Source organism: Pelobates fuscus, chromosome 11 (assembly GCF_036172605.1).
Source record: "Pelobates fuscus isolate aPelFus1 chromosome 11, aPelFus1.pri, whole genome shotgun sequence".
Lineage (NCBI taxonomy): Eukaryota > Metazoa > Chordata > Amphibia > Anura > Pelobatidae > Pelobates > Pelobates fuscus.
Window position 1 is genome coordinate 140,229,643 of NC_086327.1, and position 27,001 is coordinate 140,256,643.

Consider the following 27,001-nt stretch of genomic DNA (forward strand, 5'->3'; position numbering starts at 1 on the left):
TATCTTACCATTTATGTACTCTCTCTCCCTGTTCTGGCCTGTTCTGTACTTTTTTATATTATTAGCATTAACTCCAGCCATTCTACGGTCCGGTAATACGCTTTAGTATTCAGGTTATATTTAATTTATCTTAAGTCCTGCGTGTTGGGTCCTAGTTAAATCCTGACAGTCAATTCTGGAGATTTCGATCACATCATCACTAGCGTAACAGCGCTGATGTGATATGATGTAACTTTTTCGCAGTGCCAGTCAGTGGCTTAGTACCCCTTCCTTGATCCTGATCACTCTATGGATCATTTGAAGAATCGGCCTGTGAGTCCTAGCGATCCATTTTCTAATAATGTTATATGGAACTCCGGGGAGGGGAAAAAAATGCTACTAATGAAAACAATAAGGAATATTTTGAATCTTGGAAATAAAACCGCATTAAATCTTCGCTGGCTGGTAGCGGAAGCGCACAGGGACCCGTCAGTAAATTAAAAGAGATGGCTTTCTATGAAGTGTTATGTTTTCTGGCAGAAGCATATATGGCCACAATCTGCTGAGATGCATTGTGCTCCAGATTCACATGCAAATTAGAGTAATTAATCATTTTGATGTTTCCTTTTCATTTACTTTGCTCCAATTTATTCCTTCCCTGCTGGTAGGAAATTTTGGAGATGGCCTCCCCCCCCCTCCCGGTGCGCTCCAACACAACGTGAGCTATGCCAGGTCGGCACAGATGTTAGGGTCAGCACCGTCTCTGTGCCCAGCTGGTTTCAACATGGAATCTTGGTACCCAACTCCCCCCACCCCCCCACGCAGATTCATTTCACTAGGACGCCCGTCTGGGCGCACAACATGTTACCTACTGCAAGAAAGCCCAGCCAATTACTTATCCTGAATCTGCACGCAGAATCGCTGATTGTCAGCCTTTAATCATGTTATAACTGAACGTGGGATTAACGACATCAAGCTAATATTTCTACTGCTGCTTTTAATTATATCTATTAATAAAACGCGTACTACACATCAACAATATAATGTAAACATAAAACTACTGCCGTTGTTACTCTCTTAACACTTTCAATTCAACAGCGCGAGTGGCTCAGCGTAATGATATAACTGGGTTTTGCTTTGCAATGTCCCATTCTATTATCAATATATACGCTCTATAGTGTAAGCTCTATGACCTCTTCCTAATCACAAAAAATTCTACAAAATGCTCCATTACAAGCATTCTATCTCCCAGCCTTACACACACATTCTATCTCCCAGCCTTACACACACATTCTATCTCCCAGCCTTACACACACATTCTATCGCCCAGCCTTACACACACATTCTATCGCCCAGCCTTACACACACATTCTATCGCCCAGCCTTACACACACATTCTATCGCCCAGCCTTACACACACATTCTATCGCCCAGCCTTACACACACATTCTATCGCCCAGCCTTACACACACATTCTATCGCCCAGCCTTACACACACATTCTGTATCCCAGCCTTACACACACATTCTGTATCCCAGCCTTACACACACATTCTGTATCCCAGCCTTACACACACATTCTGTATCCCAGCCTTACACACACATTCTGTATCCCAGCCTTACACACACATTCTGTATCCCAGCCTTACACACACATTCTGTATCCCAGCCTTACACACACATTCTGTATCCCAGCCTTACACACACATTCTGTATCCCAGCCTTACACACACATTCTGTATCCCAGCCTTACACACACATTCTGTATCCCAGCCTTACACACACATTCTGTATCCCAGCCTTACACACACATTCTGTATCCCAGCCTTACACACACATTCTGTATCCCAGCCTTACACACACATTCTATCTCCCAGCCTTACACACACATTCTATCTCCCAGCCTTACACATACATTCTGTCTCCCAGCCTTACATATACTTAAAATGCTGAGCATAGAACATATTACCCAGTTCACTTTAGGGGTTTCACATGTCAGACATATCATGATACAATGGGATATGTCCAGCTTGTAGTCATTAAAGGGACACTATGGCACCAGAACAACTTTATCGTAAGCAGTTTTGGTGTATAGCTCAGGCTCTTGCGGTCTCACTGCTTAATTATCTGACATTTAGGAGTTAAATCACTTTGTTTTTTACAGCCTTAGTCACATCTTACACAGCCTTCCTAAACATTTCCTGTAAAGCGAGATCTAATTTTTAAACTTCCTTTATTGCACAGCCTGTTTAATTTAGAATTTCTTATCTCCTGCTTTATTTGCCCTCTAGACCAGGGGTAGGCAACCTACGGCACTAGTGCCATGCACGGCACTCAAGGTGACTTTGCACGGCACTCAAGGCTGCTAGAGCCAAACAGGCTCTGTCCTATCAGGAGTCCCAGTGAAACTTCAGATATCTGCTAATACGAAGAGGTGGTGAAGGACAATCCTCAATTTAAGCATTGCAGCACATAGAGGAAGTGATCTCAGATCACTTCATCCCAGGACTTGTGAATGGGAATCCACACTGTAGCAGAGCAGCCTGCCGCTGCTGTTGCAGCTCCTATACTTGAGCTATACATGGCCGGCCTGGTCCCCACTGGAACCTAGGGAAGCCACCCATACTGCTAGATATACACATAAATAACCCTCCCCTCATAAAAATAATATGAACAGCCTACACACAAACATACACACAATCCCCACAAACGCAACACCACTAACAATCCACATACATGCACACAACCCCGCATGCTGCATCTGACATGCAATACCCCAAACAGCCCCCTAAACATACATACACACTACCAAACACACAATGTGACATATCCATCCACCCACAATTCCACAAGCAGCCCCCATACACAGCCCACATTCATAGGTATACACGATACCATAAAGTACTAATGAACATATATAATATAATAGCTCATATACGCACAAATACAACGATACAAAGCAACTGCAGTAAAAATAACAAAAGCAGAATACGGCAGCATACACACCTCAATTTAAAAAAATAGGACCGGCACGCTAAGGGACTTCACAATCCTATATCGGCACAGTGCTGCTAAAAGGTTGCCTACCCCTGGTATAGACCCTGAAGCAGCCTCCTGTGTGTGAATAAAGTTCAATTTACAGAGCAAGGGATAAAAACTCTGTAGCATCTGATTAAAAATATAATCTTTTTTGCATGCAGGCTGTGTGAGTGACAGCCAGAAGGGTTTGGGTGGGGCTGTATTAACAAAGTGATTAACTCCTAAATGGTAGATAATTGAGCAGGGAGACGGCAGGGTCATGATCTATACACCAAAACTGCTTCAATAAGCTAAAGTTGTTTTGGTGCCTATAGTGTGCCTTTAAGTAATTAATTAATAAGGGACGAGACTCACACTGTATAACGTGTATAAACTCTTAACGTTATTCAATGAAAAAGGTTTTACAACCAAAACGGGCATAGGATATATTTTTACATATTTTAGCTTAACATTTGCAATCCCCTGTCAATTCTCCACGTTTACCAGTATAGAAAACAAATGGCTCACATTAACCCTTTCCATGAATTGTTCACATTAACCCTTTCAGTGCACTGCTTGCATTAACCCTTTTAATGCATGGTTCCTATTCTAGTGTTTGTCACCTAGGCAAATAGGCATTTTAAGGGTTTTCATTCTGCAAACTCTCTCATACAGCCCCTTTCTGAGCGAATAGCAACTCATTTCTCCTTCCAAAATATTTAAAATCTAATTTAAATATTGTTTACCCCCCCATCCCCGGCTCCAAAACAATTCATCATCCCCAATTTACCAGATTTTCCCAATCTTTCCTCATGAGCTCCTCTCACTGCCCACACCCCTCCTTAATTACTACGTGTCTGTACTGTCATTCATCTAATTAATTCTCTCTCAATCATCACCCAGCACGCCATCTCTTAGTCTAATTAAACAATGCATGCATACATTGGGCGGACTACAACTACTGCATTCGTATACCATTCAATGAAATGCTAAATATATATTAAAACAGTAATCCGGGATAAATCATGATGTATGATTCAAGTTAACTAGAAATTGAAACAAACGCTTCAACAAAGAATGTTTTACTTTATCCTATATTATTATTATTATTATTATTATTGGTATTCACATAGCGCCAACTTATTCCGTAGCGCTTTACAATATTATGAGGGGGTAAAATTAACAACTAATGAGACACTGATGATGATAATGAAATAGAAACAATAGGTAGATGAGGACCCATCCCAAACGAGCTTACAGTCGAGAGATACGATATTCTTTGTAAGTGTAACAAGACTAACGGTAAGCCCAGGTAATGATAAGTTTAGAAGGAAATATTCAAGCACCATAACCACTACCCTCCCAAGGCAAGTAGTCTAACTTTTTGTGGTGGTTCGATAATTTACCTTGGGTCTGCTGAGTGCTGGTCACAGCCTCCAGGAGAGCTAAAAACTCCTGCATGAAGCTTGCGTTCGCTCCTCTGAGCTAAGCCCTCCAGTGCATTGCCGTCCTTTGCTTCTAGCTCTCCCGGAGGAGGTGACCCTGTGGAAGCTGTAAAACCAATTACATTTTACTTTTTACCCTGGGAGGGTAAAAAGTCTCAATAAGTAAAGTGCTATTTGTTAATGCTACTTTTTATCAATACATTGGGACAGACAAATGACTAACAGAGGTACAATTGCTACATGTATCCAAATAAGGCAGGCGTAGCCAACCTTCGGTACTACAGATGTTGTGGACTACATCTCCCACAATGCTCTAACAGCCATCAAGTGAGATCTGGTTAGTATCTGGAGTGCCGAAGGTTGCCTACCCCCAAAACAGAGGTTTGTAAAACGGTTCCTTTACTAACTGGAGGATTGCATAAACGGACAATGGAATTGCACGTTTTAGAACAAAATGTTAAGTTAAAGAATGTTTCCAAATGGTCTCTTTTGTAGCACAACTTGCAATGCCCTTTACAATTCCCTACAATTGTGGGTTCGGTAGATAAAACCCCAAACCGTTGCTAGCGATTTGGGACAATGCATAGATTACACTGGCATCAGACAGGACTTGCTAATTATTTATTTACAGAGACGTTATATCCCAGGTTTCATTGCTGTGGATGTTATGTGATTTTTGGACAACACGTTTAAAGAAACCCTCCACCCCCCCCCCCCCCCCTCGAGCCATACATTTCCTTCAGCCAGCTGAGTGCATAGTTTGCTGATGTAGAAATATATTTGTAATTCAAACATATGTTTGTTCGACTTAGACTTTACAGCTCAAGTGATCACAAAAAAACAAAAAACGATCGGTGTATCGGAAAGGCTGCATTTGTTCTTTCGCCCTTTCCATAAATTGGATTGTGTATTTTTCGTGCTCAGTCATTCTCAGTGCGTTATAAGTTCCAAGCTCGCGGTGTTCTGCGTAAATCAGACCTTGGGGGCACTGAATGTTTATCGTGTTATTATCCTGAAAACACTTTGCTCTCCATAAATTGTGAGGCTGGAGATTTGGCAGGCCCAAGGACTTCGTAGCGAGCGTGAATTAAAGTCTCATTAAACTTCAAAGATCTATTCCCTCGATTCCTCCACATGCTGGTTTCACTGGGTGGTGGTTTCATTGTCACTTTTTGGACTTGATATTAAAGGTTTTTTTTAGGGCCGTGAATAGCAGAATAAAGCCATGGCAATGATGACAGCTGGGGTGACCAAAAAGAAGCTTTTTATCAGACGTTTTCTTTATTCTCGTGGTCCTGCTGTACACAGAGGATTAAATCCCAGAGATCAGACATACGTGGGAAGGGGACTCACCGAAAGGACAACAGAACGTAGACATATATTATCTTTGCACAAAATTACAAAGAGGACTTTACAGCACTCTGCGGGCCCCAGAACAGAATGCACACATACACCAACCCAAACATCCAGGAACCGCCGTTATTTCTTGCTCTAAATCACGTTTGTGGACATATTGTTGGCCAGGCCAGGCATATTTAGTTAAACGCTTTTCATTATTTAACCTTTAAAGCTTTGTATCAGAAGAGTATATTGTATAATTGTCTTTTCTATACACAAATGTTTAAGTCTATTACATTGTGTAAATATAATACTTAAACATTTAAAAAAAGCTAAAATCTATAACACCTTAAAGGGATACTAGAGGCACGAAACAAGCATGACTCTGCTCAATTATCTGCCATTTAGGAGGTCACTAAATCACTTTCTTTATGCAGCCCCAGCCCCAACTCCCTGCATGTGACCTTCTTAAACACTTACTGTAAAGAGAGGTCTAATGTTTAAACATCCTTTATGGCACATTCTGTTTAATTTAGAATTTCTTATCTCCTGCTCTGTTAATGCCCTGCTAGAGCCGGTAGCGGCCTCCTGTGTGTGATTAAAGTTTAATTTACAGAATAAAGTTAAGATGTGATTGAAAATGTAACCTTTTTTTTTTCCATGTAGGCTGTGACAGTCATGTATGTACGTAGCGGGGAATGTGGTGCGACTAAGAGTAAGGAGACTAACCCAATTCTCCCCCCAATAATGACAAACAACGAATATTGGATGAAACAGGCCACAGCATTTATTAAACTTACAACTGTAGGACTCATCCGAACTTTATTCTTTTTCTTTAATTCAAATATAAATAAACATATAAATATATACATATACATACCATAATTAACATATAAATTACACTTATTGCCCTACAGCCTCCAACTTAAATAACCGTCCTTGCCAACGAACTTAACCAGGTGCCTATGCACCAAAACTTTACCCACTGGTGTCTCGCCTCCCCCCTCGTCCAAACCAAAAATTCCCATCATCTTAAATGCTCTACCACCAGCCGGCTTTTTGCTCGGTGGGCACGTCCTATTCGGTAACTTAAAAGTTTACCTTACAGAGCAGGGGAGGTTGAGACCCACCATGTCCATCTCCTGACATTCCATCTGGTCCCCAACCCTGTTGGCAAGGACACGCTCCCCGCTAGCTGTGACGGAACAAAAACTGAAAATTAGGGTGGGTGGGAGGGAAGATGTTTGCTGGCCAGAATCCCAAAAGGCACTGAGGTAAGATGATCCCTGCCCCCCTACAAACACATAACCACTCCCCTAAACACATATAGCCACGCCCATATACACATACAGCCACTCCCCTAAACACATATAGCCAATTACTAGCACCATCCCCACACTCATACATGTGCCCTTGTCCGTTTAGCTGTGCTGACTCCCCAGGGCCTTAGCCAGTGGAGGTGTGGCATGGGCTGCATAAACAGAAATAAGAGGGATTTAACTCCTAAATGGCAGCAAATTGAGCAGTGAGACGGTAGGGACATGGTAGAAAAATAGAAACATAGAATGTGACGGCAGATAAGAACCATTCGTGACACATTCCAATATAATATGTGATCTTTAAAAGCTAGGTTGTTATTAAGGCATTTACTGGTTAAAATTAAGTGAAATTGAAACTGAACCAATAATTGGTATTTACACATAGCCCAACAATTCACACTTTAGCAGATAACTGTGGAGAAACCGACCTCGCCACGTGTCCTTGGAGGGGGCTGCTTGCCCGCCTCTTGCCTTTAGACTATGGCCCCTGTTCTTTTTCCCTGCAGAAAGGCTGGTTTGTGCCTTTCTGCGGACTGTTAAAGCCATGCTACCCAAGATAGCTATGCCATGGAGCCCAGCCGTATACTGAAAGACTGTATGAAAGACTTTGGCTCCATGGCGATTGAACTGTATGTATGTGATCTGAGCGCCATGCGGTAATAATGTGCGCTCAGATCTAAGCTATCTGGGGATAGGTAGAATGTCTGTATTTTATGTAAGAAATGTAACCTTGTATATTTTATTGTATTTTACTGTCTTTTTACTGCCATGTGCTTAATGGAGTTTTGCCTCTGTCATTGGAGATCATTGGATTACTTCTCAATTATCTCCAGGATAGAAGACTCTGTGGAACTGGTTTTGGGCAGAAAAGCCATGCTTCATTTGGTCACAAAGGACTTCGATCTATCTTTTGAACCAATGGACCAATTTGGATGATTTTGACATATGTTTGTATTTGGAGTATGCTGATTTATGTGAATGTGATGCATACTTTCAAAGTTATGAATAATGTGTAAAAACTGTATTCCTCTGCCTGTCATAATGAGATTACCCATTGTGTTCAGTAATCATATCACAGGCAGAGGGGAGGATTTTGTGTGGGAGTGTCTGTGTGTATTGTACGGATTGATTGGTTGTTCTGTAAAACCCTGTGGGCTGTACTATGTTTGTGGATTGGGAATAAAAGAGACTGTATGTGCCAGTACAGTCAGATTCTGCTTAACCCTCAAAACGAAGTGTCGTCTCGTTATTGGGGGAATTGTATTGTATGCTGACTGCCAGGAGTGTAACCCTTTTGTATGGTTTCCTGTTCGGCTGTTTCCAGGATTCGTAGAGTTTGCAGTTCGGGAGATTGGTGCTTACAGTTGCTGCCTGTGCATCTGGAAAGGGGAATAACGCCTAAACGGTTTTTAACTTCTGATGAGCGAAACGGTCCGTTACAATAACCCTGCCTTTATCTTTCACTTGTATTAATATTGTGTATTACATATTGTATTGGCTTGTAAATTATTCCCTGAACTGGAAATTGTCTGGGATTCACAAGGCATCTGCAAGTTTTATAAATAAACATTTTTCAAAAGTAAGTAGAATTGTAAGAATCATCTCATCTCTTCGTTTAGCTGGGTTATATGGTCCTGGCAGTGACCTCTGCTATCACACCGAGTCTGTAAAAAAAAGTTTTAAAATTGCTAAGAGAGACAATTATTACACAAGGGGACCCAGAACTTGGGGAGCTCCACATTAAAGAGGTTGCTGGGAAGAAATGTTACTGGGAAATTGGTGGCTTAAAGAGTGGTGGGAGAGGTGAGATTAGAAACTGAGTCACGAAGGCAGAGGTCGTAAAGGGTAAGAAGAAGAAGCGGATGGTCCAATGTGTCAAACACAGCTGAAAGGTCAAGAAGAATATGTGACAGAGCAGTGACCCTTGGATTGAACTGTGATTAAATCATTGGCCCCATTGCTTCGAGTTCAGAAAGTGGGAACCAGATTGCAGACGATCAAGTAGACAGAATCGAGAACACCAGTTGAGTGTTACAAACCATTTAAGAAACTAGAAAAGACATACAATAGTAGCTAGACAGAGAAAATGGATTGAGAAGAATGAAGATTATAGTTTAAAGGACACTCCAAGCCGCTAAACAATCTATTCTCTAGGTGTCAATACTGAACTGGTAGAAGCATGCACGTCTGCTCACATCCATTTAGAGCGGGCAACTGTGAGGGATATAGACGTGATATATTGATATTTTTTAATTTCTGCATTAGTGAATGCTGAACTTGTCATATGCACGTTTTTGGCATTTGATCGGCCCTTTAACTCACAGCACAGCTTTCTAGACATACATGACACCCAGTTAAAGCGGCACTGTCATGCCGAATCCCGTTTTTTTTTTAACCCCCCTCCCGCCTCCACTACATCCAATTGACCCCCTAGTCACCCCCAAATGCCCCTAAGCCCCCCAGATTACCTATTTTTAAATCTGTATCTTCTGCCCCGATCTTTATTCAGGGCGCCGCCATCTTTGTGTGGGTAGGTGAAGTCCCTGTGGGACACGTCATCTACCCACACTAGACAGACTGTGAGATTCCCGCACATGCCCAGTGAAACACCTGGACATGCGAACGGGAATTTCATCCATTCATTCATCAGACAGACGAATGAATGAATAGAAAAAATCAGACGAACAAACTAACACTGAGTATCAGTGTTCGTTTGTTCGATCAGTTTATTACAAGGAGGGAGCTACCGGCGTGCAGCTCCCTCCTTGTAATATGTAAAGACAGAAGCGGTGGGGAGCTGTGCTCCCCACCACTTCATAAGCCCCCCAGGTCCCCCCTCACTCTATGGGGGTCAATATGACCCCCATAATAGCACAAGGGAGATTAAAATCTCCCCAATGCCCCTACTCGCTATACCGCGAGTAGGGGCATGTCCACTAAACAGTGAGCAGCCTGTGGCTGCTCACTGTAAAAACATAAATGGTAATAAGGGGGGGGGGACCTACTGACCTCCCCCCTGGCCCCCACCCCTGCGCGGTGGGTGGGGGCACTAATAAAATAATAAGGGGGGGGACCTACTGTCCTCCCCCCCGGCCCCCACCCCTGCGCGGTGGGTGGGGGCCCTAATAAAACAATAAGGGGGGGGGACCTACTGTCCTCCCCCCGGCCCCCACTCCTGCGTGGTGGGTGGGGGCCCTAATAAAACAATAAGGGGGGGGGACCTACTGTCCTCCCCCCCGGCCCCCACCCCTGCGCGGTGGGTGGGGGCCCTAATAAAATAATAAGGGGGGGGACCTACTGTCCTCCCCCCTGGCCCCCACCCCTGCGCGGTGGGTGGGGGCCCTAGTAAAATAATAAGGGGGGGGACCTACTGTCCTCCCCCCCTGGCCCCCACCCCTGCGCTGTGGGTGGGGGCCCTAATAAAATAATAGGGGGGGGGACCTACTGTCCTCCCCCCTGGCCCCCACCCCTGCGCAGTGGGTGGGGGCCCTAATAAAATAATAAGGGGGGGGACCTACTGTCCTCCCCCCCTGGCCCCCACCCCTGCGCTGTGGGTGGGGGCCCTAATAAAATAATAAGGGGGGGGACCTACTGTCCTCCCCCCCCTAGCCCCCACCCCTGAGCGGTGGGTGGGGGCCCTAAATGAACCCCCCCCCATCAAGGTGACTAGGGGTCCCAAGCCCCTAGTCACCCCACCCCCCCACCCCAAAACATTCTAACCCCTACCTACCCCCCTCACCCTAAAAATAGTGAGGGGGGAATAAAATAACTAACCTGTAAAAAAAATAATTAAACTTACCATTTGACGTCTTCTTTTTTCTAAATTCTTCTTTCTTCAGCCCCCAAAAAGGCCAAATAAAAATCCATCATACCCGTCGCACTTTAAAAAAAAAAAAAAAAAAAACGAGCGCAAAAAAAATTAATCCATGTTCACCCATGGAGGGCACGCCGCGTACTGAGCTCCGCAGGGCGGGTCAAGGCTTATATAGCCTTGCCCCGCCCTGCAATTAGGCTTAGAACACACTGATTGGTTGGTTTAAGCCAATCAGAGTGCTCTGTGTCATTTTACAAGCGTGGGAAAATTCCAAAGAACTTTCCCACGCTTGTAAAATGACACAGAGCACTGTGATAGGATGGTTTTCAAGCCATCCAATCACAGTGCTCTGTGTAATTTTACAAGCTTGGGAAAGTTCTTTGGAATTTTCCCACGCTTGTAAAATGACACAGAGCACTGTGATTGGATGGCTTGAAATCCATCCTATCACAGTGCTCTGTGTCATTTTACAAGTGTGGGAAAGTTCTTTGGAATTTTCCCACGCTTGTAAAATGACACAGAGCACTGTGATTGGATGGCTTGAAAACCATCCAATCACAGTGATCTGTCATTTTACACAGCGTGGGAAAGTTCTTTTGAATTTTCCCACGCTGTGTAAAATGACACAGAGCACTCTGATTGGCTTAAACCAACCAATCAGTGTGTTCTAAGCCTAATTGCAGGGCGGGGCAAGGCTATATAAGCCTTGATCCGCCCTGCGGAGCTCAGTACGCGGCGTGCCCTCCATGGGTGAACATGGATTAATTTTTTTTGGCGCTCGTTTTTTTTTTTGTTTTTTTTTAAAGTGCGACGGGTATGATGGATTTTTATTTGGCTTTTTTGGGGGCTGAAGAAAGAAGAATTTAGAAAAAAGAAGACGTCAAATGGTAAGTTTAATTTTTTTTTTTTACAGGTTAGTTATTTTATTCCCCCCTCACTATTTTTAGGGTGAGGGGGGTAGGTAGGGGATAGAATGTTTTGGGTTGGGGGGGTGACTAGGGGTTTGGGACCCCTAGTCACCTTGATGGGGGGGGGGTTCATTTAGGGCCCCCACCCACCGCTCAGGGGTGGGGGCCAGGGGGGGGAGGACAGTAGGTCCCCCCCTTATTATTTTATTAGGGCCCCCACCCACAGCGCAGGGGTGGGGGCCAGGGGGGGAGGACAGTAGGTCCCCCCCCTTATTATTTTATTAGGGCCCCCACCCACCGCGCAGGGGTGGGGGCCAGGGGGGAGGACAGTAGGTCCCCCCCCTATTATTTTATTAGGGCCCCCACCCACAGCGCAGGGGTGGGGGCCAGGGGGGGAGGACAGTAGGTCCCCCCCCTTATTATTTTACTAGGGCCCCCACCCACCGCGCAGGGGTGGGGGCCAGGGGGGGAGGACAGTAGGTCCCCCCCCTTATTATTTTATTAGGGCCCCCACCCACCGCGCAGGGGTGGGGGCCAGGGGGGGGAGGACAGTAGGTCCCCCCCTTATTATTTTATTAGGGCCCCCACCCACAGCGCAGGGGTGGGGGCCAGGGGGGGAGGACAGTAGGTCCCCCCCCCTTATTATTTTATTAGGGCCCCCACCCACAGCGCAGGGGTGGGGGCCAGGGGGGGAGGACAGTAGGTCCCCCCCCTTATTATTTTATTAGGGCCCCCACCCACAGCGCAGGGGTGGGGGCCAGGGGGGGAGGACAGTAGGTCCCCCCCCTTATTATTTTATTAGGGCCCCCACCCACAGCGCAGGGGTGGGGGCCAGGGGGGAGGACAGTAGGTCCCCCCCATCTTTAACCCCCGCGCAGGGGGGGGGGGGGGGTTATTAGGTGTTTTTTTGTTTTTTTTTACAGTGAGCAGCCACAGGCTGCTCACTGCTTACTAGACATGCCCCTACTCGCGGTATAGCGAGTAGGGGCATATTATTTACTAATACCAAGTCATTTTTACTTGGTGTTAGTAAATTTGGCTGAAAGACCAATTCAGGTCTTTCAGCCTTTTAGTAGATAGCTCCCTGATACCGTGGGAATTAGGGAGTTATCTACTAAGCGGCTGCAAGATGCAGCCACAGCAATGAATAGGATCGGAGTTTCATTCATTAGAATGAAATTCCGATACGAACAAAGTACCGAATTGCATCCTAACACCAATGGAGAAACAGTGCTCATTCTGTTAGGATGCAATTCGGCAGTTTTGCCGGCGTTCTGTCTAAGTGACAGGACGTTTGGCAATACTGACAGGAAGCATTGTGGGAACTGGGAGGAAAGCTAGGGATCATGGGAAAATTGCTCTGACCAGCGGAAATGAAGCACACTTTGCTCCTCCGCTGGTCAGAGCTGGTCAAGCGGAGGAATCCTCCATAAGACAGAGTCCCTACTTTGTCTTATAATTTTAAAGAAAACTAAAGAAGACAGGAAGAAAAGAATAACAGATCCCGAGAGAGGGGGAGAAGAGGAAGAGATTGAGGAAAGGTAAGTTCGGCATGACAGTGCCGCTTTAATGTGTAATGAGGACTATACATTAAGAACAATTCTAGGGATAATGATTTATATATTGTTATTATTATTCATATAGTGCCAACAATTTCTGCAGTGTTGTACAATGGGTGGACTAACAGACATGTATTTATAACCAGACGGGTTGGACACACAGGAGGGGTTGAGGGCTCTCCTCAAGAGGTAAGGGTAAGGTGGCAAAGTAGGTTACTAGAAAGCTGTTAACAGTTTAATGTATAAACTCATTAGGAACATTCCATTGCCTCCACGTTGACTGCTTTACGTTTAGAATTGTTCTCTGGATTATCCCGTGTTCTATGTTCCTGGCTTATTATGTGACCACTCTGTCTGCTGCCTGCCCTGACCTCTAGCATGTTATACAACTATTCTGACTTCTGGAGGCCCTGACCTCAACTTGTTCCTTTTTCGCTAGTCCACTTAATTAAGGGGTCTTTCTTTTTGGATAACTCAAAGGTTGGCGATATGTTCTTCTATCCGTTCCACCCTTGTTAGTCAGTTCAAGCCGGAAAACTCTGCAAAAGCTATAGCAGGCTATTAGTTGTGGAGGAAAGTAATGACTGTGCGTTGGTCTAAAGTAATGTTTTATTTGACTTCACTGTGATGATTTAAGGCCCCAATATGTTTCATTGTACCCTTTCCTTTCTTCTCCGGTTTGTCTGAATTCATCTCTCCCGACTGGAAGTGAGATTTCTCTTGGCAGTGATTACGAGCAACATATAATCACTACGTTTGTACACGGCTACCTGATTGCTGTCTGCAGCTGCCGGCACAGTGAGATATATAGAACTCTCCCAGAGGAGATTCAACTTCTGACCTGGTTCATAAATAGAACAACAAATAAACGAGACACAAAAAAATTCTATTGATCTGTACCAACTACAGGAGGTTGATGTGCTTTTCCAAACCACTAGAAATTGTGGATTTGATATTATTTCAAAGGCTTTATAATGGGTTCTTACATATTTTCTATTTTAATGTACTTAACATTGACCATCTGGGAGTCTTCTTTGGTTTTGAAGGACATTAACCATCTCACATAACATTCTTTCCTAGTTAGGACTTCCTTGAGGCAAGACGACATATATATAATCCCATAAACCTACGGTGGCCACTGTGCGTATCAAATCTTTATCATTTGAAGAAGGAGAAGGCAACTCTTTTTACCTCTTGACAGAGCAGAGATTCCCTTGGGTACACGTACCATTATCTGAAATTTCTGTTTAAACATGTGCTCTGATTGAGAGAAACCTGGTATATTCACAAGTGGATATAAAGTGGTTATAAAGGTCCAGTTATGTTTATTAGGAACGTATTTCATTTGAAATAGTAGACGGAGGCAAGTTCAAAAATGTATATAACTTTTGTAAGACTTGTAGGCTACAAGAATTCTATAGAAACCACAGCAGCAGGAAAAAAGCAATACAAAACCAAAGTTGTATACTGATTGGATTTTTGGAGCCTTGAGTTTAAGCCAATCAGCATTCAGTTATGTCTAATCATGCAAATTACATCAAACTCCACGGAACAGAATGTTGATAAAGCGTCAGGGTAGACGTGAAACGCGTACAGTGCCCTCTTAGGTATTTAATTTATTTTTCAACCTTCTTCTCCCCCCCCCCTTCCAACAGGAAATAAACAGATGAAAATTAAATAATAAACACCTGTTTGCTGCATACCTGCTTTTACAAAATCAGTTGTATTTACATTAACATTCACTAACAGAGGTAAAGAAAATACCTACGCATTTCACACTAATACTGGTGGTTACCCTTAGAAAATTACACCGAACGGTTTCTGTTTGACTCTTTGTTAATCGGATCTTTTTGTTGGTCTGCCATCAGAAGTATTTTTTGCATACATACTGATGACCAGACCAGCGGTGTGCAAATTGTATTACCGGGTTTAAGCAACTATCCCAACAATTATTTATAATTTTAAATCCTTCACTCCATTAGCCCACAATTTCTTTATTGCAATGAATGTATTAGGTTAAAAGTGCTCTACAACACACCTTGTATGGTCTCTGTGACGAACTGAGCCTCGTCACGTGCTTTCGGAGGGGCCTGCTTGCCAGCCTCTTACCAAACGACTAAGGGCCCTTTAAAAAAAAACATGTGAACAGACTTGGTTCGTGGGATTTTATATTTGGTTCGGGAACCAAACAGCCGCACGAACCGGAGACCACCCTGGAGCTTGTTAAGCCTAATTGCTACTTTGTAGCAATTTCCACCGCAGTGTTCTAAGTGTTTGTCTGGGTGGCGGCAATTCCTATGGACAGCCATCGTGTTCCCGCGAATGCAAGCAGCGGTGTTTGGGCATGAATCTCATGGAAATGAAAACGGACACACAAACTCCCGAACACCGGTGGACTTCCAGCATCGCCTGCGTTCGGTTCCACAACACTTAGTAAGGCACTGTTCGGTGGAAACCTTACCACGAACAAGGGAAACAAACTCCAGGGTAAGACTATTGACTGTGTTGGGTAGTTTGTTCATTTTTAAACTACCAAACTAGTCTGACTGCAAGCTCTGATTCTATGGAACTGTTTTGGGTATGGGTCGGTCGGTCAAATTAGGACTTCCAGGAAATTCCTGAACCCCTGAACTGGTCTGGGTGATTTTTGGATATGTTGGTCACCCAGATCAGGGCTATGAGGGGATGTAACTTTTGTGGGGATTTTGTGTGTTTTAAGGTATTTTGGGGGTTTTGTAAAAATGTATGTTTTCTGTGCCTGGAGATAATTGAGTTTAGTACAGTGCTGGCTCCATTGTCTCCCAGGCATAGGGGAGGGATTGACCTATTTTGTATGGGAGTGTCCTACACCTGAGAGCCAATATAATTTTGTATATGTCTTTGCTGTAGTCTACTCTCAGGTCCAGGGGGGAGTGTCCCTTGCATGGGTACCTGCATATAAGGCCAGTTGTGGCTGCCATTAAAGAGATTTGTTTTACCCTTTATGAAGTCTAGGCTCATGTTTGTGGGGATTGGAGAGCTATAGTCACTCTGGGGATTGCTATAATCACTATACTCCCTTGGATCACAACGATTGCTCTTGTAAGAGCAGCCTGCTTTGCTCTCTGGAATAGGAGAGGTCTACCAACTGGAAGCTGGATCCTGGTCTTTGGTGCAGGGTGGATGGAAAGCAGCGAGGACCGCGGTGGTTTGTGGGGTTTACAGTGGTTATGGTCTTCCAGTGCGGTGCTTATGGTGCTTGTAAGTACTAGGAAGCAGCGATTGATGGAGGTACCCGGTCAGGGTGCCAGGCGGTCCGTCACAGTCTCTATTACCCCAGACTATCCTTATTTTATACAAAAACAGTGCATTCAGTTAAATGCTATACTATATAGTTGTATGCCCCATTATGTCAAAGTATGTACACATGTTTTAAAGATTCTTTATCCCTTTAAAAATACAGTTTGTGATTTCAGAATGAGAAGCCTAGATGGGGTCCATTGATTCATACTGAATGACAGTTACCGTTCGGTTTCAGTGTTCCCAACCTGTGCCTTTTAAACATACTGTTATTCTGATATTATGACTTATTAATGGTCAGATATTGGCAATTAATCAAAATCCTCTCAAGTCTTAAACCCATCATATATGCAAGTTTATCTCTCATAAAGCCAAAGGACACAAATTGTTTTAAATTTCCACGTTAATTTTTATTTTTGCTTTTAAATTTCCATGTACGGTAACTGAGCTTTTTACCAGCCTGTGGCATTCCCCAGATTTCCCAGTTCTTTCCCAAACAGAGAGTAGCAGTGCGAGGCTTGCATTGTGTTTAGTAGTCTATGCTGACACCAGCAGGAATGTATAATATCATATACATATTTTTAATACGATGCCTCGTTAGCGAACGACCAAGGCATACAACTCTGCTTGTTTCCTGGACATTTTGTCTGATTAGGACATTTTTGCAGCTTATTATTTCCTAAGAGATACAGGCCAGTGATTTGCTCCTTTGTCTGAATTTGAGCCCCAAAGCAAGCTTGTTAATTCTTGCTCTGTAATGATCTGCTACACATACACACAGCAAACTGGCATTCATACACAACCAGCAATAACACAGTAACAATGTGTTAGTCACTGCAATATAAGGAAATGAATGTCATCATTTAATAACATTGGTATAAATCCTTTGGTATTAAGGAGTTAAAGGTGAAATGTCCCTTCTCTGGAAATTACACAACTGAAAAAAAAACATTGAAAATGACTTAATTATTATAACACAATCATTTGTGTTAACTTTTTTCATAATATGCTCCATTTTCTTCACATTCATATTAAAGATATAGCATATGACATCATAATCTAGTTTATGCCTGGCACAGTCATGGCACACTTTGCAAATGAGGAGAATAAACAGACACATTGTTTCTATGCTCTCTCTATAACTACAGGGTACATAAAGTGTCAAAGAATATAAAATGTGCACTCACAAGTATAGAGCTTTGTATTAAATATCTCATTTCCAGATATAAGGCGGTATAATGCCCATCCAGGGATATATATAATGAATACACTTGTTCTCCAGCAGTATTCACATATATAAGAATAAGGAGATGGAATATAGTGTTCTAATATTATATATGGAGAGAATTGAAAATATAATCATACTTTTGTATCAATATTTGTAGCATAAGTGGAACAATCCCTACCGAGGATTAGAAGGTAGTAATCCAGGAAGATGGGAGGATTCAGGTATTGCCAGGAATCAATGACATAAAATAAATAACATTTTGTACTGTACTGTCAGCTACTGAATACAGTTTTGTATTAGACTTGCTCAAGTATCCAGTTTTGTATTGGACTGAAGAGAAGACATTCAGCAGGTGAAACCATATTCAGCACAGATTACCTCTTTAATGGGGTGCCCTCTACAGCTAAGTACTAGAAGGGACACTCCTGGCACCCATAATACTTTAATGCATTTGATAGGTTTCGGCCTATTTACTATGCTGTATTTATTTTAGCACACTCGAATATTTAGTGTTTTTCCATAAAATAAATAGTGCACCATAAGGCTGCCTCTTTAGCCACGCCCCTTAATTCCAGAAAAAGACATGTATCAAAATGGTAGCCCAGGTAGCCCAGCTCAGCCACTGACAGTATTGAATAATATGAACGACAAAACAAGCTGCATAAGAAGGAGAGGATTCCCATAGAAGCAGATACCGATGATATTTGTACCTGTTTGCATTTTCTCTGACTGTCTGTATCCAGATTGTGAAGTAAAAAACACTCACTCTGTGCTGTCACACCACCCCTCCCCACACACACAGTCACCCTGTCACATCACCACCCCTCGTCTCACACACAGTCATGTCACATCACCCCCTCCCTTCCTGCCCACACACACTGTCACCCTGTCACATCACCACCCCTCGTCTCACACACAGTCATGTCACATCACCCCCTCCCTTCCTGCCCACACACACTGTCACCCTGTCACATCACCACCCCTCGTCTCACACACAGTCATGTCACATCACCCCCTCCCTTCCTGCCCACACACACTGTCACCCTGTCACATCACCACCCCTCGTCTCACACACAGTCATGTCACATCACCCCCTCCCCTCACACACAGTCACCCTGTCACATCACCACCCCTCGTCTCACACACAGTCATGTCACATCACCCCCTCCCCACACACACTGTCACCCTGTCACATCAACACAACTCCCTCCCCTCACACACAGTCATCATGTCACACTCACTCTGTGATGTCACATTACTCCCTCCCCACACACACAGTCACCCTGTCACATCACCACAACTCCCTCCCCTCACACACAGTCATGTCACATCACCACCTCCCCACACACACAGTCCCCCTGTCACATCACCACCCCTCCCTCCCCTCACACAGTCATGTCACATCACCCCCCCACACACACACTGTCACCCTGTCACATCAACACAATTCCCTCCCCTCACACACAGTCATCATGTCACACTCACTCTGTGATGTCACATTACTCCCTCCCCACACACACAGTCACCCTGTCACATAACCACCCCTCCCTCCCCTCACAGACAGTCACCCTGTCACATCACCACCCCTCCCTTCCTGCCCTCACACACAGTCACCCTGTCACATCACCACCCCTCGCCTCACACACAGTCATGTCACATCACCCCCTCCCCACACACACTGTCACCCTGTCACATCAACACAACTCCCTCCCCTCACACACAGTCATCATGTCACACTCACTCTGTGATGTCACATTACTCCCTCCCCACACACACAGTCACCCTGTCACATCACCACAACTCCCTCCCCTCACACACAGTCATGTCACATCACTGTTTTTCCATAAAATAAATAGTGCACCATAAGGCTGCCTCTTTAGCCACGCCCCTTAATTCCAGAAAAAGACATGTATCAAAATGGTAGCCCAGGTAGCCCAGCTCAGCCACTGGCAGTATTGAATAATATGAACGACAAAACAAGCTGCATAAGAAGGAGAGGATTCCCATAGAAGCAGATACCGATGATATTTGTACCTGTTTGCATTTTCTCTGACTGTCTGTATCCAGATTGTGAAGTAAAAAACACTCACTCTGTGCTGTCACACCACCCCTCCCCACACACACAGTCACCCTGTCACATCACCACCCCTCCCTCCCTCCCTTCACACACAGTCACCCTGTCACATCACCACCCCTCGTCTCACACACAGTCATGTCACATCACCCCCTCCCTTCCTGCCCACACACACTGTCACCCTGTCACATCACCACCCCTCGTCTCACACACAGTCATGTCACATCACCCCCTCCCTTCCTGCCCACACACACTGTCACCCTGTCACATCACCACCCCTCGTCTCACACACAGTCATGTCACATCACCCCCTCCCTTCCTGCCCACACACACTGTCACCCTGTCACATCACCACCCCTCGTCTCACACACAGTCATGTCACATCACCCCCTCCCCACACACACTGTCACCCTGTCACATCAACACAACTCCCTCCCCTCACACACAGTCATCATGTCACACTCACTCTGTGATGTCACATTACTCCCTCCCCACACACACAGTCACCCTGTCACATCACCACAACTCCCTCCCCTCACACACAGTCATGTCACATCACCACCCCTCCCTCCCCTCACACACAGTCATGTCACATTACTCCCTCCCCACACACACAGTCACCCTGTCACATCACCACCCCTCCCTCCCCTCACAGACAGTCACCCTGTCACATCACCACCCCTCCCTTCCTGCCCTCACACACAGTCACCCTGTCACATCACCACCCCTCGCCTCACACACAGTCATGTCACATCACCCCCTCCCCACACACACTGTCACCCTGTCACATCAACACAACTCCCTCCCCTCACACACAGTCATCATGTCACACTCACTCTGTGATGTCACATTACTCCCTCCCCACACACACAGTCACCCTGTCACATCACCACAACTCCCTCCCCTCACACACAGTCATGTCACATCACCACCCCTCCCTCCCCTCACACACAGTCATGTCACATCACCACCCCTCCCTCCCCTCACACACAGTCATGTCACATCACCACCTCCCCACACACACAGTCACCCTGTCACATCACCACCCCTCCCTCCCCTCACACACATTCATGTCACATCACCCCCTCCCCACACACACACTGTCACCCTGTCACATCACCACAACTCCCTCCCCTCACAGACAGTCATCATGTCACACTCACTCTGTCACAACTTTCCTGCCAGAGTCACCCTCAGAAATGCACAGGCAGTCTTAGGCAGAGGGCAATAACCCTCATGCTCACACTGTTACCCCTAGTACAGGCAACGCAGCCCCACCATAAACACAAAACAAACAGCATATTATGGTGAGATAGCTCAGTGGGCTAATGCATCATCAGTAGAATCTGTTCAACCCTTGGGTCGCAGGTTCAAATCCTGGCAGGGTTGACTCAGCCCTTCATCAATCTGAGGTACATAAAACTATTAAATTGGGTAATAGTAACAACCCATGGATGTTGGGCTAAGGTAAACATCCCCAGGACGTACTTTAAAACCAGAGTACCTTTCCTGGTTAAATACTTTGCTATTATTATATGATTATAGACTATGTGAGGAAGTTAATTTTTATTTATTTACAACCCTCCCTATAGTGCCCCTTTATCTGGTGGCCCCCACCCACAGTGCAGAAGGTGTTAAAAACCCACCGATGTTTCTCTGCGCCGGTTTGGGCTCCACCTCCGCTCCTCCCACACCAACGTCAGCCAGCAGGGGAGACCTAATGGACATGTGGGGCTTTCCTATGGGGTATTGGGTGACGCTGGGTGTCTCCATGCATAGCGTGAGGACGTCCAGCACCAGTAAGCCGACGGTCGCCCAACAACCCAGAAGTCCCTCCGGTGGCTGTCTGGTAGACCGCTATTGGAGGTGAAGTTAACCCTCAGAGGTAAATATTTCCACTTCAATGAGCTGGGTGCCTATAGTGTCCCTTAAATGAACTGATTTTATCCCACAAACATGTTACTGTATGTCTGGTACTGCCTATACCACAAGGATAACCGCAAATAAATAATAGAAGACTAATTCTAATGAAATAAAACCCCGCCTAAGAATAATAACTAGTTGTGTGAAGGGATGTGCTATGTTTTTCTGGCATGTTCATATTTCTATTGGTTTTTTTTCAAGCTTTTTATTTATTTATTTTTTATTTTCTTTTAAGCAGAAAGCAAAGTTGAAAATGTTTCCATGGAAACAATAAAACATTAGTTTATAAAAAGCTTATGATGAGCTGTGGAGCCCAGATCATGAGCCAACAGACGGCAATGTCCCAGCATGCCTTGCACTGCGTCTATTACTCGCCAGCTGGGAAAGAAAGGGATTCATTCGGTAGATTTCACAAATCTGATAATTATTATATAAGGGGTATCTACTAACATTATCTCACTTTTTTTTTTTTTACTAATATAAAAAGTGCATTAAACTTCATTTCATTACACAGAAATATAGCCCGATATGGGAAGTGTTATATGAATGCCCATTGTACAGCGCTACAGAATCTGATGGCGCTATATAAATAATAAAATATTAATAATAATAATAATAATGCAAAGTGGATTTCAAATGTTACTCAAAAATAGCCAAATTGTAAAAAATATTCTCCCAAATTGTAAACAATGCAAGCCAACTACAGCTACTAAAATGTGAAATTCACTTTGATTTAATATTGGGTGTATTCACTAATTGGGAACTTTGAAAAGCGGGAAAGAGATTGGCAAATATAGGCAAAACTAACTGAACTGGGGCAATTCTACAAATGTAGGACTTTCACAGCCCTGCTGACTTCTTGTCAATTCTCCACAATTTCCAATTTAGTAATTAAACCCCATTGTATATCCTCTTAAAAACATGGGGCGATCGCTGTACTTTAAAAACCAAACGAATGAATGTACAGCTCATATAGGATACGATATACATGACAGGGGGTTCATTGAAAACAATATACCGTATATTCTTTTCGCTCCCCCTAGAAATAAATAAATAAAAAGTTCATTTTAAAGGTTACTCAATCTTCCCATGAAGGCTTATTGTGTCTCTTATTTATTTATGAGATACTTTGCCTTGGGCAGTGGATTTTTAATCCAGATTCGAGAGGGATATCAAAGACTGTCTTCAATCTTTAAAATCCTGACTTGTGTTTTTTGTTTGTTTTTTTAGATCTGCAACATATAATGCTATATTAATTAAATCAATCAGAGGGGGCTGACACCGAAATGTAATTAGCACAAATTATACAGTGAGTCATAAAAAAATATAGAAAATCTCACAGGAGAAATAGATTTTAAATATGTGACCTTCTTCAAACAGAGCTGCCCTTAGTGTTATTAAGAAAATCCCACTACAATATTGTATTTGTCATTCTGTAGCTCGACTTTGAAAACAGTGATGGGGGTGTAAGGTCAATGGTTAAAAAAAAAAGCTGACTTAAGCAAATTGAGATTTTTCCAAAGAATTGTGTTGGGATAACAAGGATTCTCATTACTTCCCATAGAGACGCTGTTCTACACCAAGACACCAGTTAATAAATTAACATTGTCATTGTGTTACTGATCATTAAAATGCTAATTTGCTCAGATCTTGATGAAGCGCTTAAACTTACGTAGATAAAAATAAATAAAAAAATAAAAATAATAAAAACAATAAGATTAAAGACAATGACAGTACATTCATTGGTCATTTCCCCAAAATATATTGTTAATTTCTGATCTGTTTACAAGAACTATATAAATATGTATTCACCAAATTTGCACAAAAATAAAATAATAATATATATTTTTTAAAGCATAGAAAATAATAAATGACTAAGGAGACCTAAAGGAACGGACAGGAAGATTCTGTAGGAAATCAATGTTACTTTAGTTGATCTTATTTCTAATACAAAGAGACGTTTTCAGCAAAAACCTCAGTTTAAGTTGAAGGGATAGAAGTGATTCTCAGTCTCAGAGCATGATGGGAATTGTAGTGCACAGAAGATGCCCTCCTTGCTTGGAAAAGAGTAACTCAGATAAAGTGACAGCCAGGATTCCCAGTGAGTTGGCACCGATTTTAAAATCCCCAAATTCCCAGCTAAGATTCTCATTAGGAAGGTAATGGGGTAAGGTGTGATAAATCAGACACAAGGGGAGACATGGACACAGTTACAGAAAACTATGAGTATCTAGAAAATAAAATACTTCCAGCATTAACGATGTAAGACATGTAACACAATAAGAAATTAGATTTGTAGAAGCCCCAACCTCTCCCCACTCTTACAAGGAACAGAAGGATTTGGAGAGAGGAGACAGAAGGATGAGCAAAAGATTGTCTGAATGTGAAAAGGATTGAGAAATAAGTGATACATTTAACAGACAGTGAGCAGAATGTTAAATGTCCAGTGATGGGGAGAGAACACAGGTAATACTCACACACCTCCCCACTAGTGTGAGTGTAGGGGCAGGCAAAGTGAGTGTAGGGGCAGGCAAAGTGAGTGTAGGGGCAGATAGTGTCAGTGTAGGGGCAGGTAATGTGAGTGTAGGGGCAGATAGTGTCAGTGTAGGGGCAGATAGTGTGAGCGTAGGGGCAGGTAGTGTGAGCGTATGGGCAGGTAGTGTGAGCTTATGGGCAGGTAGTGTGAGTGTAGGGGCAGGTAGTGTGAGTGTAGGGGCAGTTAGTGTGAGTGTAGGGGCAGTTAGTGTGAGTGTAGGGCCAGATAGTGTGAGTGTAGGGGCAGGTAATGTGAGTGTAGGGGCAGGCAAAGTGAGTGTAGGGGCAGTTAGTGTGAGTGTAGGGGCAGATAGTGTGAGTGTAGGGGCAGGCAGTGTGAGTGTAGGGGCAGGCAGTGTGAGTGTAGGGGCAGGCAGTGTGAGTGTAGGGGCAGATAGTGTGAGTGTAGGGGCAGATAGTGTGAGTGTAGGGGCAGGTAGTGTGAGTGTAGGGGCAGGCAATGTAAGTGTAGGGGCAGATAGTGTGAGTGTAGGGGCAAGCAATGTGAGTGTAGGGGCAGATAGTGTGAGTGTAGGTGCAGGTAAAGACACACAGATAATCGTTCTATAAATACAGGGGAGGGATATAGCATGCATTGCATATAATAGCTTAATATTAATATAGTTTAATATTAGAGAAATTAACAGACTAAAAACAGCTGCTGTAAGTCACTCACCCACCAGCTACAGATGTGCAGGGACACAGCACAGGGCTTCTGGAGACAGGGATCTCCTTACCTGTCCACAGCCCCTCTTCTCCAAATCTGCTTCATCCAGCAGCCAAGGGATGGGAGAGAAAGTAGGGGGAGGAGAAGAGGGAAAGAGAGAGGAGGGGCACAGGATAATTAGAGGGGGGCTTTTTTTCTTAATTCCAAAATGTGACCAGGTGCAGTGAGAGAGGTGGGGAATGGCATGGAGGGGGCAATGGGGAGAGGGAACGAAAGTTTTCAGGGAGTCATTGGTTGGGGGAATATTAGTTTAGATTAAGATGTAGAGATTATTGTAACCCAATTGTATATAGAGATTATCTGCTGGCTACACTATTAGCACCAAGCCTTCTATCTGTGTGCACACTGTTTGTGTCTGGTGTGTGTGTGTGTCTGTGTGTGTGTGTCTTTAGGCTACAGGCATAACTATTGGTGGGTGGATGGCTGTGTAGGTGGGTGGATAGATAGATAGATAGATAGATAGATAGATAGATGCTTGTTTGAGCCTCTACACCTTTTGTCTCTGTTGTTTTGTTTGTCAATAACCTGCTGTTTTTTGTAAAACTATTAAGTGCTGCGATGTATGTTGGCGCTATATAAATCAAAATAATAATAATAACACAGTCATAAAGACTGACAGATATTTCTTATTACAAAGTACCAAACCCATGGCAATATTTTTATTGACATATTGCAGACAATGAGTTTGCGGCAGTGCCTCTGTTAATTGATGGACAGAATGTGTCATTTGTGTTAGCAGAAGTAATTTAGAAATAATCAAAAACAATGTAACCAATCAGGTAGCCTATAATCCCTAGCCCTGTGCGCCCCTGGCTCCTGTGCGCCCTTGGCTCCTGCGCGCCTTCTGCTTTGCCCCAGTCTCCTGTGAAAAGAGAGAGAATTGGAGGCTGGTAACAAAAGGAGAGAAGAAGAGAGAGAATGAGAGATGCTGCAGAGGAAATGGGGGATTCTGCTTTTCGAGAGGGAACAAAAGATCACAAAGCTCCCTGCTAACCTTGAGGAAGCGGAGATTCACTGGCTCGGAAGATGCCTTGTAAAAGATGTCAAATTTCGGGACATTTTGTAACCATTCAAAAAAAATGGAAATTAAAAATCACTTTATTACTTTACGAACATAAAGGGGTTTATTCACTAAACTCTGAGTTGTAGCGAATTAAAATCTGAAGGACAGAATTCAGACTAAAACAGTCAAGCTGTGACTATTGATGAGTTGGAGATTTTCCTGATCTGCTATTGTAGCCTTAATTGGTTTTCAATAATACTATAATTGGGTATTTAGTGAATAAAGAATAAAAGTGTTTTGCATAACTTGGTTTAGAATAAAATGACTCTGTTTGGCTTGGTCTGTACAATGCAGCGTATTCAGACTATTATTGCAAACTGAATTTACTTTTTATTTTGATTTAATGATAGGGAAATAAATAAAAATTTCAATATTAGTAAAACATAGAAAATGATTCACAATATCAAACTCACTACCATGAAAAGACATGAGAGAAACGAGGGAAGGGCGAGGAACTGAGTCAAAAACACTCAAATGAATATACATGGCAATGTCTCATTTGTCAGCCAGTGCTATCGGTTTCAATTTACACGTTTTCTTCGTATAATCTCTGTCTTCATCATATTTATCGCTAGGCCTGTGCACGGTGACAACATTTGGTTTGGCCACATTGATTTGCCTGAAAACCCACCCAAATTTAGTTCAGGTAGTTCCAAACTCCGGCCATGGTGTGTTATGGTTTAATGAATTCTGCCCATGCAAATAATTTGGAGAAAATGATTTGGACAAAGCAAAGGGTACGAAAATGGTTTAATAAGTGTGCTGCAAAATATATTCATAACATAAAGAGGAT

The 27,001-nt window shown here is 43.6% G+C and overlaps 1 protein-coding gene across 2 annotated transcripts in view; it reads right to left on the reverse strand.

Annotated features, from left to right (window-relative positions):
- Nucleotides 1-25,441, reverse strand: part of DRAXIN (dorsal inhibitory axon guidance protein) — a 41,430-nt gene extending 15,989 nt beyond the window's left edge. The window contains exon 1 of one of the 2 annotated variants that reach the window (XM_063435760.1): nucleotides 25,099-25,441. The gene's annotated coding sequence lies outside the window, so the exon portion shown is untranslated. Of the gene's footprint in view, nucleotides 1-25,094 lie in introns of both variants that reach the window. The other variant, XM_063435759.1, reaches the window with a different exon arrangement.
- Between the last annotated feature and the right edge of the window lie 1,560 nt (nucleotides 25,442-27,001).